Raw genomic sequence first — 16,003 nt, 5'->3', positions numbered from 1 at the left:
GTAGTCTAGGTCGTTGGATGAGAAGGAACATGTGGCTTGATGACGTTTTATATTAAATTTGATATGAGTCAGCAGAACATTCAATCGATCAAACCTTAGATTTCATTCAGTCTGATTCCGACTTTACATTCACATGACGAGCGATCTAAAATAAACGGAAATCATAAACGTTCAGATTTAAGCATGGCAATCCGAATGTTTTTTCATGGCAGATTTAGATTACACGACAGCGGCTGGGGCGTATTGCGGTGGCAAGCGGCTCCTCTGCCGTGCTATGTGTGTCGTCGGGCCACTGACAGATGGCGACGGCGATGGTGGCGTCTTGCGCCATTGTTGGCGTACTCCTGGACGCTGGCCCTAGCTTCAAGGAAGGCCACAATGTTCTGGACTTCGATCTCCAGGAGCGAGTCAACTGGAGGGAGGAGGCGACTGGTGTTGGTGCAAGGAAGCGGTCGACGGCGTCCATCCATGCCGCTGAGGGGGGCACTGGCACCCGCACGGGGACATGCGCTAGCAACGGCGTCGCGGAGACATTCGTGTGCACGGGCACCTACACGGGCCAGCACATCAGTGCACGCGCAGGCGCATGCGCTGGTAGGAGCACGGGCACCGGCACGGGCGTGCGCGTCAGTGCATGCGCAGGCAGGTGCACGGGCGCGTGAAAGTCGGCGGGGACCTCGTGGAACCCCGTGGCATCAAGCTCGGCGACAATTTGCGGCTCCCAGCCCATCAATGCCACGGGGATGGGCACTGCCGCAGACGGGGCGACGGGAGCCAGAACGGGAGCGGGGACAGACACGACATCTTCCCGCAAGGCTGGTTGAAGCTCGTCCCATAGAGCCATATGTTCTTGAGACTCCAGCTGGGTGTCTTCCTTAGGAAACTGGAAGACTAAAGGCAGACCATCATGATGCAGCATGGCGTACGGTTAGGTCAGGATGGTTGGAGGTAGACAATAGTAGAATCAGAGGGGAAGAGAGAAGATTGTAGCGATACCGGGTACTGCGCAGTTGAATTTTAAACTGTGGCATCGGCGACATTAAAAGTGGGATCAGTTGGCACGAAGGTGGGCGGTAGAGCCTGGTCAAAGGGCTCGCCTCCCGGTGAGCCTACGCAGCGGTCTGCTCGCACGCCTCCTGTCGACTAACACGCTTGCTCGGACGACACCTGCCGATGAGAAGCGAGACTTGTGGTGGCACGTAAATGCCCACGGTTTCAATAGTGAAAGCGTTCGCCTTAAGACGACAGCTCTTTGTTCCAAAATACCTTGGCTCTTCATTTGTGCAACTTCTCATAAGCAGCTTGTCTCAAATAGAAGAAAAAAGTTATGTAGGAATATTTGTGCCATATCACGTGACCATGCTCAGTTTCATGAATTTCTGGTCACTTTTGGATTCACTGAAATTTAGAATCCAGGATTCGAAACAATATCATAACCTGCATCATGCAATAAATTTTCATACGATACATCGTTCCCGTTGTATTGCTTAAGAAAGGATTTGGTCAAACATTTTGCCTAGTTAGACTTCAGACAAGTTATAAATGCAGAGTAAAAGGATAATCCATCTGTACCAGTGCATTGCCTGATATATTAACTCATGTTTTTAGGGGTATATATTAACTCAAGTACTAGTAGGAATGAACAAACGGACTCAATTCTATGCTCATCCTAGTGTAGTAGTAGTACTAGGCATGAAGTTGACGGGTGACCTTGGTAGCGGCGACCGAGGGAATTGAACCGTGCTCGGCATGGTAGGTCATGTTGTCTAGTTACTAAAGCATCCCTCCATTGTTCATCGGTAGTCATTATGGACCCAGGACATGAGGGGAATTTCCTAGGGCTAGAATTCTGGCCGCCAGATATTTCGACTCGAAACGCGGAGGCTCGACTGGTTGGGGTTGGCTAATGTGCGTACCACGCATGCCACCAGAAGGACATGAGTCCCTCTTTTTGAGGATCAACACGAGCCAAGGTCTAGCTAGTACGCCATTGGGTACTATCATTCGAGAATAGGAAAGGATCCCTAAAAAATAATACGAGAGGAATCTTTCAAATTGCCGAACGAATCTATGTGTATTACAATGCCCGTATTTTCCTTGCAAATAGTAATCTCAACATGGTAATTGATATATGACGAGTTCTTGAATTAGAGTGAGTTTGTGATATAGTGATCTCAACGTGGATTTCACATTTCATGGTATCCCTAGTAAGTTTTTCATTGCAAATTAAAATTTAAAAGATGAACGGTATGGTGGTGAGAAAACTTTGTATATATCAAGCATATGACCACACACACACAAACACAACAACAATCCAATAAGCATAGTGCATCTATTTTTCCAAACCATGCATGTATGACACGAAGTCAAAAATACTCCTTCTGTTCCTAAATATTAGTCTTTTAGAGATTGCAACAAGTGACTACATACAGGGCAAAATGAGTGAATCTACACTCTAAAATATGTCTATATATATCCGTATGTGGCAGTCCATTTGAAATCTCTAAAAATACTAATATTTAGGAACGAAGGGAGTAAAATGAAAGACATGCATGGTCCTCAATTCAATATTTAAAATGACCAGGAAACTGAAACATGAATATTAAATCTAGTACTACAGTACATGCAAATGTTGTGTTTAGGCGGAGCTATGTACATTGTCGGGGGTTAACCCCTCGACCCTAGATAAAATTGTGAAGCTCTGTTTAGGATTGTTTAGATTATATTTGTCCCCACCCTCCCAAACACTGATTGGTTGTGCACCCCCTCCTCCCCGGGAGAATATCATGTGCCCCGACATCTTAGATGCTATATGGTGATACAAGTTGCTTGGAGCTTGTTGATCTGAGATATAGCAGCTCACATGATGTCTTAATATTTTTACAGGAAACCTTAATGAGTTTGAGAATTGCACACAATTTGTACAAAAACTATTCAGATTCCCTTGGATCCCATATCCAACAACCTCAAAGCTCGTATCATCGTAGCATCTAAGATGAAGGAGAACATCATATTCTCCTGTATGTAAGAATATCATGTGCTACCACACCTTAGATACTTTGGTGATACAAGCTCTTCAGAGACGTTGGATTTGTGACCCAACAACTCCTCGGTGGTTCGAATGTTTTTTTGCAGAAAAGCCCCTAAAGAGTTCAGCCACTGCTTACAAGCACAAAGACTGCTCAGATGCCATTGGATCTCAGATCAAACGACCTCGAAGCTCGTATAACCGTACCATCCAAGCTGCGAGAGCACCTGATGTTTTCTCGCACAGGAGAATATGAGGTGCTCCCGCATCGTAGATTCTATGGTGATACAAGTTCATGGAGATCTGACGGCTCACAGTAGGAGGTTTGAAGGTTTTTGCAATATATGCCTGAGAGAGTTTAGGAATTATGCAGAAAGTACAAGTACTACGCATGTGGCATCTGATCATATATCATACGACCTAGATGCTTGTATCGCCATAGTGACTAATTAAGCTACGGGGAGCACCTAATATGAGTAATGGGGAGCCGTTGGATCCAAGATGCAGCAGCACACACGAGGCTTGAATGTTTTATTTGCAAAAAAAACCTTGGAGAGTTTGGAAATTGCGCATAATTACAAAGACTATTCCCAAGCCATTGGATCTTAGTTCCAACGATGTAAAAACTCGTATCACCATATGATCTAAGCTGCGGGGGGATGTGACATTCTATGCTACTATCATTTTTGTTCGTAAACTTGCAAAATACGTGTAACTCGTGCCGTTACTTGTCTAACTGCGCAAAGTGTTTGTTCAAAAAGCCATCTTACACTGAAATATCAGAACAACACACGGGGGTCCCACTTGTCATTGATCAAATTTGGACCTAAAACTAACAAATCTGAAAGACAAGATTCGAACTGGCAACCTGGACGACAAAGCGTATGTCGATAGCCTGAAACAACAACGGTTGTTCTCTTTGTCCCATATCTATATTTTATACTGTATTACGTTGAGTAAAGTAGAGGGAGTGCCTCGTCAACACATGCATGACTGTTGACTCACTTACTGGTGGGTCCCAGGTCTGCGATCTCTCTCTCCTCTCCATCGTCTAACCTTTAGACGCACGGGCACTCATGAAGAGTGGTGCTAGCTGGCCGTGGTGTTATTATAACTAAAAAAGCTTGGAAAATAGAAGAATCGCCTAGAACAGGAGACGTTGTGGCTTGTCGAGACGGAGGTAACCACACCTATCCTCCGTGCCACGTTAGCATGATGAAGCTGTGTGGCTAGTGGGGTGTTTTCGACAGATTGGCTGGGTCCCGAGGTTGAACCATAGGTACTACTACGTCTGATACAGTATATTTTTACACGCAATTTTTCCTCCATGCCGAGATGTGGCACACCCTACCGCGTTGTTTCGGGGTCCTCTCGGGTGGTGCACGCATATATTCTTCCTTGCCGAGACGTGGGGCACCCTACCACGCGTTTTCTGGGTCCTCCTCGGTCTTAGCGCCGAAGCAACTAAATGAGTTGTCAAATCACGAAATACCACCTTTCCCACCAAGTACATCAGTGAAGCACGGTGGCTAGCTAGTTGGGCTAGTGCGACCGATTAGCTAGGCCGCCACCACATTTGTTTTCTCACCCTTTTTTATCTCCTTGCCGGCAGGTAAATTTAAATATCCACCACGGCGTTGCTCTAGTCTTTTGGTGCAGCAGGATTTTTAATTTTTTGATTGACAGGAGCAGGCATGGCAGGATTTTCAATTTTTTGATTGACGGGAGCAGGCGCGGCAGTAATTAGTCACGATGACTCCGCCTGTAAAACCTGCTGCTCCCTGATGTGAGAAGTCGTCGACTGGTGTTTTCCCATGGTGAAAACCTAAAGATTCCCCGCTCCTCGGCTGGCTCCCTCCACCTTCCCGTAGATTGCATTGCCTTTTAGACATTTCGCCCCCTTTGCTTCATCTCCCCATTGCTTCTACCTGGTGCCATGGCGGCGCAACAGATCACGGAGTCTGAGGTGAGGTGCCTGACACATGAGTTCCAGGCCAAGGATGTAGAGCTCAGGGACAAGGACGTGGAGCTCCGTGAGCTCAAGGAGGAGAGGAGTGCCATGCTCCTCCGTTATGTGCGGGAGTTCACGAAGCTTCAAAAGTGGTAGGCGTCCACCACAAAGATCTTCGAGGCATCGGTGGCGTTGCTGCAGAAAGCGGGAGATATGATAGGCCATCAGGGGAGCCGGCTGGAGCGCGAGCAGGCCGATCATGACGAGGTCCAGGATTGCCTCAGCCACATGGTGGACCAAGTTCCCATGCTGCTACCTCTTGAGCATGCGTTGGTTTTCCCTTGAACAGGAAAGGGTGATGCAGCGAAGTAGCGTAAGTATTTCCCTCAGTTTTTGAGAACCAAGGTATCAATCTAGTAGGATATAACACGCAAGTCACCTAGTACCTGCACAAACAATCAAGAACCTCGCAACCAACGCGATAAAGGGGTTGTCAATCCCTTCACCGTCACTCACGAAAGTGAGATATGATAAAGTTAATAAGATAAATATTTTTGGTATTTTTGTTGCATAGATTGCAACATAGTAAACGAGATGCGATAATAAAAAGACATGCAATATAATAAGGAAGAGACCCGGGGGCCATAGGTTTCACTAGTGTCTTCTCTCATGATAGCAAGTATTACGGTGGATGAACAAATTACTGTCGAGCAATTGACAGAAGAGCACATAGTTATGAGAATATCTAGACAATGATTATGAAATATAGGAATCACGTACATGTTAAGTAGATTGTGCATCTACTACTATTACTCCACACATCGACCACTATCCAGCATGCATCTAGAGTATTAAGTTCATAAGAACGCAGTAATGGTTTAGGCAAGATGACATGATGTAGAGGGATAAACTCAAGCAATATGATATAAACCCCATCTTTTTATACTCGATGGCAACAATACAATACGTGCCTTGCTGCCCCTACTGTCACTAGGAAAGACACCGCAAGATTGAAACCAAAGCTAAGCACTTCTCCCGTTGCAAGAAAGATCAATCTTGTAGGCCAAACTATACCGATAATTCGAAGAGACTTGCAAAGATATCAAATCATGCATATAAGTATTCAGAGAAGAACCAAATATTGTTCATAGATAAACTTGATCATAATTCCACAATTCACCGGATCTTGGCAAACACATCGTAAAAAGTATTACGTCGAATAGATCTCCAAGAACATCGAGGAGAGCTTTGTATTGAGAACCAAAGAGAGAGAAGAATCCATCTAGCTAATAACTATGGACCCAAAGGTCTGTGGTAAACTACTCACACATCATCGGAGAGGCTATGGTGTTGATTTAGAAGCCCTCCTTGATTGAATCCCCTACGGTAGATCGCCAAAAAAGGCCCCAAATGGGATCTCATGGGTACAAACAGTTGCGGCGGTGGAAAAGTGGTTTCATGGCTCCCCCTGATGTTTTTAGGGTATAAGAGTATATATAGGCAAAAGAAGTACATCGGTGGAGCTCCGTGGGGCCCATGAGGGTGGGGGGCACACCTACCCCCCCGGGCAGGCCCTCCTGCCTCGTGGAAGCTTCGCGGAGTTCCAGACTTCAACTCCAACTCTCCTGGTTTGCGTTTGTTCCAAGAAAGATCCTCGCGAAGGTTTTGTTCTGTTTGGATTCCGTTTGATATTTCTTTTCTGCGAAACACTAAAATAGGCAAAAAAACAGAAACTGACAATGGGCCTCCAGTTAATAGGTTAGTCCCAAAAATAATATAAAAGTCCATATTAAAGCCCACTAAATATCCAAAACAGATAATATAATAGCGTGGAAGAATAAAAAATTATAGATACGTTGGAGACGTATCAAGCATCCCCAAGCTTAATTCTTGCTCGTCCTCGAGTAGGTAAATGATAAAAACAGAATTTTTGATGTGGAATGCTACCTAACATAATTTTCAATGAAATTTCCTTTATTGTGGCATGAATGTTCAGATCTGAAAGATTCAAGACAAAAGTTTAATATTGATATAAAAAGAATAATACTTCAAGCATACTAACCACGCAATTATGTCTTCTCAAAATAACATAGCCAAAGAAAGCTCATCCCTACAAAATCATATTCTTTGGCCATGCTTCATCTTCGTCACACAAAATGCTCTCATCATGCACAACCCTGATGACAAGCCAAGCGATTGTTTCATACTTAGCCTTTTCAAACTTTTTCAACTTTTACGCAATATATGAGCGCGAGCCATGGACATAGCACTATGGGTGGAATAGAATGGTGGTTGTGGAGAAGACAAAAAGGGAGGAAGATAGTCTCACATCAACTAGGCGTATCAATGGGCTATGGAGATGCCCATCAATAGATATCAATGTGAGTGAGTAGGGATTGCCATGCAACGGATGCACTAGAGCTATAAGTGTATGAAAGCTCAACAAAAGAAACTAAGTGGGTGTGCATCCAACTTTCTTGCTCACGAAGACCTAGGGCAATTTGAGGAATCCCATCATTGTAATATACAAGCCAAGTTTCTACAATGAAAAATTCTCACTAGTATATGAAAGTGACAACATAAGAGACTCTCTACCATGAAGATCATGGTGCTACTTTGAAGCACAAGTGTGGAAAAAAGGATAGTAACATTGCCCTTTCTCTCTTTTTCTCTCATTTTTTGTTTGGGCCTTCTCTTTTTTTATGGCCCCTTTTTTTGGTCTGGAGTCTCATCCAGACTTGTGGGGGAATCGTAGTCTCCATCATCATTTCCTCACATGGGACAAAGCTCTAATAATGAAGATCATCACATTTTTATTTACTTACAACTCAAGAATTACAACCCGATACTTTAAACAAAATATGACTCTATGTGAATGCCTCCGGTGGTGTACCGGGATGTGCAATGAATCAAGAGTGACATGTATAAAAAATTATGAATGGTGGCCATGCCACAAATATGATATCAACTACATGATCATGCAAAGCAATATGACCATGATGAAGCATGTCATAATAAAAGGAACGATGGAAAGTTACATGGAAATATATCTCGGAATGGCTATGGAAATGCCATAATAGGTAGGTATGGTGGATATTTTGAGGAAGGTAAATGATGGGTTTACGGTACCGGCGAAAGTTGCGTGGCACAATAGAGGCTAGCAATGGTGGAAGGGTGAGAGTGTGTATAATCCATGAACTCAACATTAGTCATAAAGAACTCACATACTTACTGCAAAAATCTTCAAGTCATCAAAACCAAGCACTACATGCATGCTCCTAGAGGGATAGATTGGTAGGAAGATACCATCACTCGTCCCCGACCGCCACTCATAAGGAAGGCACTCAAAGAACACCTCATGCTTCAAATTTGTCACACAACGGTTACCATACGTGCATGCTATGGGACTTGCAAACCTCAACACAAGTATTTCTCAATTTCACGATTACTCAACTAGCACGACTCTAATATTACCATCTTTATATCTCAAAATGATTATCAAGTATTAAACTATTCAATGCACTCTATATGGAAGTTTTTTTATTACACCCATCTGGAATGCCCATCATATTAGGACTAATTTCATAACCAAATCAAATTACCATTCTGTTCTAAAATACTGTCAAAATAATATAAGTGAAGCATGAGAGATCAATAATTTCTATAAAATAAAACCACCACCGTGCTCTGAAAAGATATAGCTGAAGCACTAGAGCAAAATTATCTAGCTCAAAAGGTATAAGTGAAGCACATAGAGTATTCTAATAAATTCCGATTCATGTGTGTCTCTCCAAAAAGGTGTGTACATCAAGGATGATTGTGGTAAACTAAAAATCAAAGACTCAAATCAAACAAGAAGCTCCAAGCAAAACACATATCATGTGGTGAATAAAAATATAGCCTCAAGTAAAGTTACTGATAGATGAAGACGAAAGAGGGGATGCCTTCCGGGGCATCCCCAAGCTTAGGCTTTTGGTTGTCCTTGAATTTTACCTTGGGGTTCCTTGGGCATACCCAAACTTAGGCTCTTGCCACTCCTTGTTCCAAAATCCATCAAATCTTTACCCAAAAACTTGAAAACTTCACAACACAAAACTCAGCAGAAAATCAAAAGAGCTCCGTTAGTATAAGAAAGCAAACCACCACTTTAATGTACTGCAATTAACTCATTCTTTATTTATATTGGTGTTAAACCTACTGTATTACAACTTCTCTATGGTTCATACCCCCCGATACTAGCCATAGTATCATCAAAATAAGCAAACAACACATGAAAAATAGAATCTGTCAAAACAGAACAATCTCTAGAAATCAGGAGGTTTTGAATACTTATGTAACTCAAAAAATTCTGAAAAATTAGGACAACCTAAATAATTTGTATATTGATATACTGCAGTTGGAATTGGTGTTTTAGAGCTCTCTGGTAAAAAATGAAAATTATTTTCGTGAGCACATACTTTCTGTTTTTTTCAGCAAGATCAAACAACAATCACCTAAGAAGATCCTAAAGGCTTTACTTGGCACAAAAACTAATTAAAACATAAAAAACAATCATAGCAGGGGCTAGATAAATTATTTATTACTAAACAGGAACAACAAGTAAGAACTAAAATAAAATTGGGTTGCCTCCCAACAAGCGCTATCGTTTAACGCCCTTAGCTAGGCATAAAAGCAAGAATAGATCTAGGTATTGTCATCTTTGGTATGCAATCCATAAGTGGCTCTCATTATTGATTCATAAGGCAATTTAATTTTCTTTTTAGGAAAGTGTTCCATGCCCTTCCTTAACAGAAATTGGAATCTAATATTTCCTTTCTTTCATGTCAATAATTGCACCAATCGTTCTAAGGTCCACCAAGAATAATAGGACATGTAGGATTGCAATCTATATCGAGAACAATGAAATTTACGGGAACATAATTCCTATTTGCAACAATAAGAACATCATCAATTCTTCCCATAGGTTTCTTAATGGTGGAATCCGCAATGTGCAAATTTAAAGAACAATCATCAAATTTGCGGAAACCTAACACATCACACAAAGTTTTCGGAATCGTGGAAACACTAGCACCCAAATCACACAAAGCATAGCATTCATAATCTTTAATCTCAACCTTAATAGCAGGTTCCCACTCATCATAAAGTTTTCTAGGAATAGAAACTTCTAGTTCAAGACTTTCTTCATAGGATTGCATTAAAGCATCACCGATATGTTTAGTAAAAGCCTTATTTTGATCATAAGCATGAGGAGAGTTTAGCATGGATTCCAACAAGGAAATACAATCTATCAAAGAGCAATTATCATAATTAAATTCCTTGAAATCCAAAATAGTGGGTTCATTGCTATGTAATGTTTTGACCTCTTCAATCCCACTTTTATTAATTTTAGCATCAAGATCTAAAAACTCTGATTCATTGGGACATCTTTTAACTAAAGTTGACTCATCTCCAGTCCCATATTTATCAAGATTCATATTGGAAAACAAAGATTTAATAGGAGACACATCAATCAATTTTAGATCTTCATCATTATTATCATGTAGATCCTCCGGTTTAGCGGCCATCTTATTAACTAAGGTGGCTTGCTTATCTGAAATTTGACCCACTAAATTTTCAAGATGAGCATACTGAGATTTCAAACCATAAAATTCTTTAGACATATCATCGAGATCTTTATTCATGTACTCCATAAAACTTTTTGGTTCTTTAAGCTCGTTTCTGAAGAAATTATTATGCTCAAATTGCAAAGACATAAAGCTTCTAATGTTGTTTTCAATTTCTTCCAATCTTCTAAGGTGAGGATCAATGCTTTTAGGCAAGGCCATCAGGGCAAACATGCACACAAGAGGCAAGCAAAAAGAGGCAAACGGAAAAGGGCGAATAAAACAGAAAATATGAAGTGGGGGAGAGGAAAACGAGAGGCAAATGGCAAATAATGTAATGTGAGGGAGAAGAGTTTATGATGGGTACTTGGTATGTCTTGACTTGAGCGTAGATCTCCCCAGCAACGGCGCCAGAAATCCTTCTTGCTACCTCTTGAGCATGCACTGGTTTTCCCTTGAAGAGGAAAGGGTGATGCAACAAAGTACCATAAGTATTTCCCTTAGTTTTTGAGAACCAAGGTATCAATCTAGTAGGAGATAACACGCAAGTCACCTAGTACCTGCACAAACAATCAAGCACCTCGCAACCAACGCGATAAAGGGGTTGTCAATCCCTTCAGTGTCATTTCCGAAAGTGAGATCTGATAAAGATAACAAGATAAATATTTTTGGTATTTCTGTTGTGTAGATTGCAAAATAGTAAATGAGATGCGATAATAAAAAGAGATGCAATATAATAAGGAAGAGGCCCAAGGGCCATAGGTTTCACTAGTGGCTTCTCTCATGATAGAAAGTATTACGGTGGGTGAACAAATTACTGCCGAGCAATTGATAGAAGAGCGCATAGTTATTAGAATATCTAGGCAATGATTTGAAATATAGGCATCACGTCCGTGTTAAGTAGACCGAAATGATTCTGCATCTACTACTATTACTCCACACATCGACCGCTATCCAGCATGCATCTAGAGTTTTAAGTTCATAAGAACAGAGTAATGCTTTAGGCAAGATGACATGATGTAGAGGGATGAACTCAAGCAATATGATATAACCCCCATCTTTTTATCCTTGATAGCAACAATACAATATGTGCCTTGCTGCACCTAATGTCACTAGGAAGGGACACCGCAAGATTGAACCCAAAGCTAAGCACTTCTCCCATTGCTAGAAAGATCAATCTAGTTGGCCAAACTAAATCGATAATTCGAAGAGACCTGCAAAGATATCAAATCATGCATATAAGTATTCAGAGAAGAACCAAATATTGTTCATAGATAAACTTGATCATAAATCCACAATTCATCGGATCTCGGCAAACACACCCAAAAAGTATTACATCGAATAGATCTCCAAGAACATCGAAGAGAACTTTGTATTGAGAACCAAAGAGAGAGAAGAAGCCATCTAGCTAATAACTATGGACCCGAAGGTCAGTGGTAAACAACTCACACATCATCGGAGAGGCTATGGTGTTGATGTAGAAGCTCTCCATGATCGAATCCCCCTCCAGCAGATCGCCGGAAAAGGCCCAAGATGGGATCTCATGGGTACAGAAGGTTGCGGTAGTGGAAAAGTGGTTTCGTGGCTCCCCCTGATGTTTTTAGGGTATAAGAGTATATATAGGCAAAAGAAGTACGTTGGTGGAGCTCCGTGGGGCCCACGAGGGTGGGGGGTGCGCCTACCCCCCTGGGAGCGCCCTCCTGCTTCGTGGAAGATTCGTGGAGTCCCAGACTTCAACTCCAAGTCTCATGGTTTGCGTTTGTTCCAAGAAAGATCCTCGCGAAGGTTTTGTTCCGTTTGAATTCCGTTTGATATTCCTTTTCTGCGAAACACTAAAATAGGCAAAAAACAGAAACTGGCACTAGGCCTCCGGTTAATAGGTTAGTCCCAAAAAATAAAGTAAAAGTGCATATTAAATCCCATTAAACATCCAAAATAGATAATATAATAGCATGGAACAATAAATAATTATAGATACATTAGAGACGTATCACACACACGTGTTGCGGCTGCGCGATGCCTACCGTCGTGCCAGCGCGGCCATGCCGGCTGTTGGGCTAAACCCGTTCGACCACCCCGTCGACTTCAACGAGCTACGGCTTCCTGACCTGGTCTCCTTCTTCACCTATATCTTCGAGGAGCTGAGCCGTCTCCGCACAATGGTGGGGGCGGGGCTAGACAAGGAGGGGTTGCGGGCTGCCATCGCCGTTGCCGGGCGAACCCTCTCAGGGCTCCCTCACCAGAATCCATTCGTTCCATTGGATGACTTCTTTGACGAGATGGCTCCCGTCGACCGGGAGCGGGCTCTGCAGGCCGTTGCACCCTGCATCACCAACGTCGTCCTCGAGAAGCAGAGGGACTTCGGTGGTGTTTAGGCGTCCTCTGCATGGGCATGTCCATGTCTTGGTGCAACATGACCATTGGATCAAACTCGGACGGTGCAGATCAGTCACTGTAGCACAAAGTGTGTGGGTGTGTTTGGTTGCATTCTCATCTTAATATACTTGTTCCCTCTTCGTGTATTTGTGTTATCCTACTAGTGTGGACTCATGCACCCTTCATGCACTCTGCCAAACACCCAAAAGTGGGTGGAGAAGGGAACTTTTGCTCCCATCCCGTGCATCCTTCATACAACCTGCCTAACACTGAGTCATGCTTCATATGGTTCATGTTTCATGGAGTACTATAGCACCATACTCTCCATGCGCTGTAGACCTAGTTCTGTTAACATTGATCTCACCGTTCGTTCTCGACCGGACAGTTGAAAAAGCGGTACTATGTTACAATACTGTTCATATAGTTGACATGCGCACAACATCATTTGTTATCGTCATATCTTACTACACTAGCAACAAGATTATGTAGCACTGACGTATGAACCACTGCACATGCCTAGTAGTAGGAGTATTGTGTATGTTCAAGTGGCTACCGTGTTTCGCACTCCTCCATCGTAAGAGTGGAAACGCTTGCTGTGATCATTTTTTTTCTTCAGAAAAAACAGTGGACTAGCTCTACCATGCGGATCCTCCTCGACGGTCATCGGTAACCTTGCTACTCACATTCGCCGACGTGTGGGACAGCCAGCATGGGGTCCACCAGCCATGCACTAAGTTACTCCGTAGTAGAGTGCCCAACTGCACGGTAGACTACCTCGATCGAAGCACCGCAGTAATGCCCAATGAGCCGTCAAATCACAAAACCCCCTCCTTTCCAGCAGTAAGTTGGACGGACAAATGAAGCATCATTTCACTCTTCTCTCTTAGCTTCCTCTCTACCCAACCCTGTCTTCCCCCTCATCTTGTTCCTCATTTCTTCAATAAAACCCCGACCTACTTCTGCCATTGTTCTTCTCTCCCAAAGAAGGAATGGTGAGCGCATTAATGGTGTTGATTCTGGCCAAGGCCCGGTCTTGCAACCCCGAGACTGATCCTATAACTCCCTCTCTGTTCTTCTTTTGGGTTTGTGATTTTGGTTTCTTTTCTTCTATTTCTATTTGACAGTTTCTTGATGGACGCTGGAGCACTGGCCGAAGTGATGTCTATGGCTCTGGCTAAAACCGTCGAGGCTCATGGTACGAAGAAGCGCAAGCACCCCTCCGAGACTACTGCAGACAAGCTCAAAGCCATCGCCTTGTCCAAGCCCCCCTCTCTGGGATCCCTCATTAAGCAAGTCCAGGTAATATCTCTTCTTGACGATCTTTTTCTCGATCTTGATCGTGTTTTTTCATCTAACACGCAGTACTAGTACTAGGAGTACAACTTTCTGGGTGATCTTGCATGTGATTTTTGTGTGCCAAATGATGGTTCTAAATTCCTCTTTTGACCAAAACATGCGAGAGGTTGACACTGATTTTTTATAGATTACTTTCAACTACTTTATGAACATCAATGCTACCTTTGAAGAGGGTATATTTGCATCAATAACATGTGTTATGGATATTGCAAGTAATCCCTCTGCTCTCATGCCTTTGAAGACATGTTCTAGTGTCTTTGTTCACTCATTTATGTGCGTATATGTAGTCATGTATGGAGTAAAGTATCGAAAATCATCATATATTTCTGAACGGAGGTAGTAATAAAATATTTGGTTTCTGTTTGAATTAGAACCAGGTCCGTGGTGGAGATGAAGTTCTCAAAGTCATGTCGTGTGAACTGGAAGACCTGAGGATGAGTTCTACTGCTAAACTATCCAGCTGATGTGTCCTTCTCGTCACGTGTACTGAACTAGTGTTTTCTTGTAGCATTGTTGTCAGGCGTGTTCTTGAGGCTGTACTTGACCACAACAATTTCCTGGTTGTGCCTTCGATTACGAAGGGTGTGGTTCTTGTAAAGCTTCCCGACAAATCTGATGCGACATGTCTTCATCGTCATGTTTATGAGTGGAAAGACCACTCTGTTAGGTTCTCCAAGGTTGAGGAGATGGTGATGGTGCCGGTAGACATCTCTCATGAAGTCCATGGCCTAGGCAGTTATGCGGGGTTCATCCCATAGGTCGGTGGCAAGAAATAGTCTGCAGAGTTTAATTAGTGCAACTTTGCTTGTCTGTAGTAAATACTATTGTTCAGTACTTGATATGTGTTTGTGGACCCTCTATTGTTTAGTACTACCGCTTTTGGTGTGTGGTGAGTCCTGAGAACAGTCTATGTTAATGTCTGTCCAGTCAATTTAGTCTGTATATTTTGAAGCATCTAGATCATCTTTTTTGTGAGGACGGTTTATCAATTATGGTTACACTCCAATATCTGTAGGCATTGCAGGGTTTATCGCACCCACCAGGATTTCTAGTCCCATGGATGTTTGGTCCATACGATTTGTCACGACCTTTGGACTGTCCTGCTCGTGGGAGTAGGCGGGGGCCCTGCATGCCACGTGTAGTTGGACGACCAATCTTCTGTTTAGTACTTCAACATAGTGATTTCCTGGTAAGGATTCAGTCGTGTCACATCAAGTAAATCTTATTGATTTAATGTCATGTTTTCTTTCTTTTGCTGCAATTTTATGATGCAGGTTTTGCCATGTGACATTCATCATAGAATAAACCGTTTGGTTTGCTCTACGATGGATATTTTTGCAGGTTTCACTTCTTATGTCGTGTTAGTAACAAAGGCACTGTCCATCACTTATATTACTGGAAAAAATTGGATCAGTATGTTGTGTGAGTACAAGCTGAATCCCTATGATGAACTGCAGTTTGGTTTAACAAACACGCCACAATTAGTCATTCTCGCGTTTAAAAGAAATGACTAAAAAGACTGGATCATGATCACGGAGCCTAGTCAAGTTAGAAAGCTGATCATAGCAGACCAGACACGATCGCCGCTGTCTCGCACATCGGTACCACCTTCAGCAACGGATCAAGCTCCGGCAGTTGCTCTTGCACTGACAATGGCAGTAACTCAGTCTGATCCAGCTGAGGATTGGG

This window comes from Triticum urartu, chromosome 4 (genome assembly GCF_003073215.2).
Source record: "Triticum urartu cultivar G1812 chromosome 4, Tu2.1, whole genome shotgun sequence".
NCBI lineage: Eukaryota > Viridiplantae > Streptophyta > Magnoliopsida > Poales > Poaceae > Triticum > Triticum urartu.
Note: the sequence above shows the minus strand (reverse complement) of the source record.